This window comes from Acomys minous (assembly GCF_964271855.1).
Source record: "Acomys minous genome assembly, chromosome: 3".
In the NCBI taxonomy this organism is placed as follows: domain Eukaryota; kingdom Metazoa; phylum Chordata; class Mammalia; order Rodentia; family Muridae; genus Acomys; species Acomys minous.
In genome coordinates, this window is record NC_140485.1 from 141,953,050 (window position 1) to 141,959,049 (window position 6,000).

Below are 6,000 nucleotides of genomic sequence, written 5' to 3' on the forward strand. Positions count from 1 at the left end.
CACCATACCACAAACCTTCAAAAACAGCAATTACTCTGTCCTGTGGGGATCGATCACTCATATTCTCTCGTGTGTGTTGTTGACTACTCTTAATCCTGATGTGGATATTTTCACAGCTGCAGAACATGCCGCACCTTTCCGGGATACTTGCTCATAATTGTGACAAGTTTTTACGCCACGTGGACATCATAGATCCATGGGTGCACAGAGTCCCACTTCCTCTACCAGTTCAAAGTCCTGCCTTCCTATTCCTCAACCAATCAAAGCACAAGCCAGCACTTAAGTCGCTATAGACAAGCTTGCATTTTCTAGATTCTATGGAGCAAGGCACGCAGCCTACATGTTTTTGCTGTTTCTTTCACTCTATGCAATCATTCTGAGGTTCCTCTAGGTTGTAGCAGGAAGAGCTCAGCCATGGGTGTGCCTAGCCTTTCACCCGGTCAATCTCCCCAGCTGCTCGTCCTTTGGTGGATGCTGCGTGGGCGTGGGGACACTGTCCCAGCCCGGTTCTTAGAGTACAGCAAATGCAGCTGCTATGAGCCTATGTGTGCAAGTCTTGGCCTGCATACACCTTCCTTTTCTGGTAAAAACGGAGTACAATGGGCATCATGATCCATGTCTGAGTCTCGTAGGAGGCACACGTAGAGGATTCTGAGCTAAGGCCAAGCCTTCTGTAGTGTTGTCTGATGGGTTCGGTCCCATGGCACGTGAGTGGAGAGTTACAGAGCTGTCAGCCCAGGCCCTCTGGCGCTCTTCAGCACTGTGCAACTTGCTCCTTCCTGTTGGATCTGGCTTACTGTGATTCTTCACCTGTGGTTCCTTAAGTGCTGGTGGTGGCTGGCTGCGCTCACGCTGTGGTCGCACTGCTGTTTTCCCAGTGATAAACCTCATAATCGCTTGCTGTGGGTGAGTCTGGCTTTACATTCCTGACTTGTCATTACTTTGCATAAAAAGACCAACATGAGGTTTTTTTTTTTACACCAATCTCCATTACTTATTAGTAGAAAGTAAACATGTGTTTTTACAGTAAATTACTCATAAGAAGATGCCTTTTGGTAAAAAAAAATTAACCAAAATTAATTTTCAGTTTTATGTCCAAATACATCTGTGGACATTTTATACACCAATTTGTTTGCCAGAACAAAGATGTGTTTTCATCTGAGAAAAATATTTTTTTGTGATTGTTAATCTAAAATAATAAATACTACTTTTAACTTATTGGGCAAAAGAATTAATTTCTTTCTCACATTTACTTTCAAAACCAATTTACTTATGTATAACCACCTAGAAGTTAACAAATTTTAACACAGTTTTTAAACTTCTGCTGTGTCGATATCTATGCTTTATCTCAGCACAGTTGTCACATGAAAGTGATGTGGCCTTATTATTATTCATATTTATTTCAGAGTTTTCAAAACTAATTGGATCAGAATTAAAGAGGATAAACAAATGACATTGGGTAAACTTATGGTTATACATATATATCATTTGCACATGCATATGGGTATGTGAGCTAGAAAGAAAAAACAGGTATAATTTATATTTTAAAAATCATTACAGATGCCTTTTCTCCTCCAGTAGCACGCACAGCACCTTCCAGCCCCACGGAAGCTAGCCGTAGGGTGTGAAGCTCCAGGTCAGTATTAGCTTTACTTCACTACATCCTATGACTCAAATAGAAAAAGTAGCCTCCATCTTGCCTTTATGTGACCCCTGAGAGCTCCAATGACCAGCCTGACCATGCCCACTGGCACAGCAGTGAAACAAATGTCATGGGAGGAACCAGCCACTTTCTGGTTGGATTTAAGTCCCAACCCACAAACTGAAACCCTTACCTGCACCGCCAAAGGCTACAGGCTATAGGCCGCAGGGGAGAACCTAGGACTATTGTTCTGCTAAGTGGGCGCAGTACTAAACCAAGCCCTTAGGACCCATCGTTGCTGCCACAGACCAGTGTGCACCCCTCAGTGCTCGGCAGAGGCAGAGACCTTTCTTTCTCTGGTAGATGACGGCAAACACAGAAACCCAGCGCTGATCAAGGTCCAGAGAAGAAATTTGTATGGATGCTCAACCCTAAGAAGAACGTATCTGTGCCACATTTCTCCCACTGTCCCCCCCTCCCACCACCACCACCCTCCCTGCCCCCAAGGCTCAGAGATCCTTGTTAAAGAGGAAGTGGGAAGAATATGGACCAGACATGGCAGATGACTATAAGGAAAGCAGCGACCTCTGGCCAGAGTGGGGCTGCCACACGTACAAAGTCACAGCAGCTGTGAGAGCACGCGCGCACACACACACACACACACACACACACACACACACACACACACACGGGATGTACAAGCCGGAGCTGAGCAATCCCAGCGTGGAGATGGGAGTTGGGTACAAAGTACTAGAGCAGCTAGCAACTGATGGCTGCTGGGAGGTGGGGGGGGGGGGAGAGGGGAGAGGGAGGGGAGAGGGAGGGGAGGGGGAGGGGAGGGGGAGGGGAGGGGGAGGGGAGGGGGTCTCTCTACAGGAAGAGGTCTCTGGTCAGTCAGCTGTGCTTCTGTGAAAGGCCACACTTCCAAGACTGAGTGGAAAGCACAAACCGGACATGATGGGTTTGCTTGTTTGTTTGTTTGTTTTAAGACGCAGTGTTGGGTGGATAGGAAAGGGGAGGTGGAGCTTGGAGGATTTGGGGGAGGACAGGGGACATTATCCAAATGCACACAAAATTCTCAAAGAACTAATAAACGAATGTCTGTCTTAAAACAACTGAAGATAGGCAAACCTATCAAAATGGATTGCAAGCATTTGGAATTTTCCATTAGTCTACTCTACTTAAAGATCATTTTTCCTTGCCTTATATAAAAACAAATAAGCGTTATTAGTTTGAAACATCCCGGTTATGCCAATAACTTAACAAGCAATAAATATTCATGTTTCTGCAATATGCTCCCTGACTGCTTGTCAATCAGCTGTCAGGGCTTTCCTCTGAACACTCTGCTGAAAGTGCAGGGAGGGCTACTCCAAGGGTCCACGCAGCCGTGCTTAAATAGTTTCATTTTCGAGGTGCAAAACTGTCTGGCAAACAGAGAAATGAATTGTTCACAAATGAAACAAAACGAAGCCATCTTTACAGAAAACCACTGAGGCGAGGCTGGAGTAGACGGTGAATAAAGGGATGGCGGAAATGGAGGGGGAGAAGGCGAGCAAGGTGCGAGCCACTGAAGAAAGGTTAATGAGGTGGAAACGAGTCTACAGGAGGAAGCACAGAAAAAGAGCAGGAGTATATTTTAAAAATTAGGCATGGTGAAAAAATTTAAACTTCTGCTTAGCTCTCAGCTGTGGGACCATGCGTGCGATGTTGGTTTTTAGAGGTCTGCTAAAACCCCATCCTTAGCAGGAGATGTGTTCTCACAGGGCCTGGGCCTTCAGGGACATCTGAGAAGCCAGCTCTTATCTTGAAATTGCCATCATGCGGCTAGCACTCCCCAAGAGAAGAAAATAAAATACACAAAGAATGCATGATAGCTAAATGCTGGTTGGGTATAAAGGAAACATGGGGCTCTTGGGAGGACCGCATCCAGGGACTGGCCAGTGTTGTGTCATGCACACCGGGGCTCTTGGGAGGACCGCGTGCAGGGACTGGCCAGTGTTGTGTCATGCACACCGGGGCTCTTGGGAGGACCGCATCCAGGGACTGGCCAGTGTTGTGTCATGCACACCGGGGCTCTTGGGAGGACCGCATCCAGGGACTGGCCAGTGTTGTGTCATGCACACCGGGGCTCTTGGGAGGACCGCATCCAGGGACTGGCCAGTGTTGTGTCATGCACACTGGGGCTCTTGGGAGGACTGCGTGCAGGAACTGGCCAGTGTTGTGTCATGCACACATACCCAATGAGGTAAAGAAATAAAACACTCTTTTCATCAGCACTAAAAGATATAATTAATATTTTGATGGGGCTTGAACAAAATTCATTTAAAACACAAACTGAGAGCACCATCAGGGAACTAAACTTATTACTTGTCTGCGAGCAGTTATTTACAAATGGTGGGAACCAGCTTTCTTTGAAATTTTAATTTGATCAGATTTTGCTATTTGTTTTCAACTCAGAAACAGAGAGAATGCTCATGTGCTGAGTTCTTGATTGTATAATTAAAGATCAAATTTGTATCTAAGTTAGACTTTTATTTTCAGAGTATTCCTCTGAATTACAGGCAAATTTGGGTGATACAAAAAAAGATAAGAAAAAAAGGAGAAATTCCCCTATAAACTACCAAGATTAGAGCCATATTTTTCAATTATTATATATTTTAATTATTTCCCAATATTTTATTGCATTAATAGTGTTCATTTAAACAGCTCCCTTAAAACACTGTCCTGTTTTTACCCCATTCTTTTAATATGTGAGCCTCCCTCTGATCTTAGAGGCAACCACAGAATAAAAGCTACTCTCATTTATGTAAGTACTGTAAAGCTGCTCTTCAGAAGGTGTGTGCTCATTTGCATAATTTGCATAGTAACGAGCAACACTAGAGTGTTTAAAATTAGAAAAAAAAATCACCTTGCTAGTTTACCTAAAAGTGGTTCCCAGCAAGGGACTGTCTGCCACATCTACACCTGAACAGCCAGCTGCCAGGGCTCAGGCACACCCGCCCGCCCTTCTCAGCCACCATGGACAAGATTCTTCTAACCCAACCCAGCACAAGCAGAATTTCTTTTCCCTTCTGAGCTCGGCTTCGCTGTCACACTCCTTCTGGTGGCGGGTCTTCAGACAGCGCCTCGAGGGTCAGGATCCCCTGCAAAAAGCTCCTCTCCGCTGCTTTCGTGCCAGCAGAAGTTATGACTGGAGCCATCGTGAGAGCTAGGTGCGCAGTTCAGCTGCCCTCTGAAGCTTCCTTCTCCTCCTAAAGGCCACCTCTCCTCTACTTGAAATCTGGATCTCAGGAGATCTCAGAAGCCCAGGGCTTCTGGCATGTTCCTTTAGCAGTGCCCTTCGAGCTCACCCAGCTAATCTCTCAGTGAGCCTATCCCCCAATGCCCAAAGCAACTCCCTGACTTTGGAGGCAAGGGCCCCCATCCTCCCAGGTGGGAAAGCCTTCAAACAAAGGCTGGGGAGATGGCTCCGTGGTTAAAACACTTAGCAGGCAAGTGTGAAGATCAGAGTCTACATCCACCAAATAAATAATACTAGGCAGATGTGAGGGTTCACCCGGAACTTCAGCCGCAGAAGGAGACAGCATCAGTAGAACAAAGCAACTAGCAAGGATGGCAGGATCCATGAGCTCTGGGTTTGACTGAGACACCCTGTCTCAAAGAACACAGTGGAAGAACAAGGAAGGATGATTCCTAACATTAGCCTACAGCAACCTCAGGACTCCACACGTGCGCACGACACACACACACACACACACACACACACACACACACACACACACACACACACACACATATACACGGAAATGGCTTCTCAAAAGTAGCCTTTGGCAGTTCCTCATCCTGCAGACAATTGGAGAGCAGCCGGTTTTTATTCTCTCCACCTATACGAGCCTGCCCTGTCTTGATGCATAGGGTATTTTGGGTGACACTTTCTCTCTGCATAGTTAAAAAACTCACCAACAACCTTAGAAAGCACGGGGCTACTCAAGAGCAATAGGGTTCTGCTTGTAGTTATTACTTTCCGTTATTTTAGGAGCTTACATTGTTGTTGTTGATGATGATGATGATTATCATTAGCTTGTTGGCTTTCCAGGGGAGAAATCCTTAGAGGGTAAGGGCACTTCCTGCTCTCCCACAGCACCCAAAATCTTTTCCCAGCACCCAGGCTAGGCAGCTCACAACTCCCTGAAATTCCAAGGATCTACTAATGCTCTTTTGTGACTTCTGCAGACACCCACATATGTGCACTTAAATAAAAAGTAGAAGTAAAATAGTTTTTAAAAAACATAAAAACTTAGCACTGTTTTAATGTCTAGATCACCAGGAAAACACACTGAGGGCTCGCTTTTGAGGAT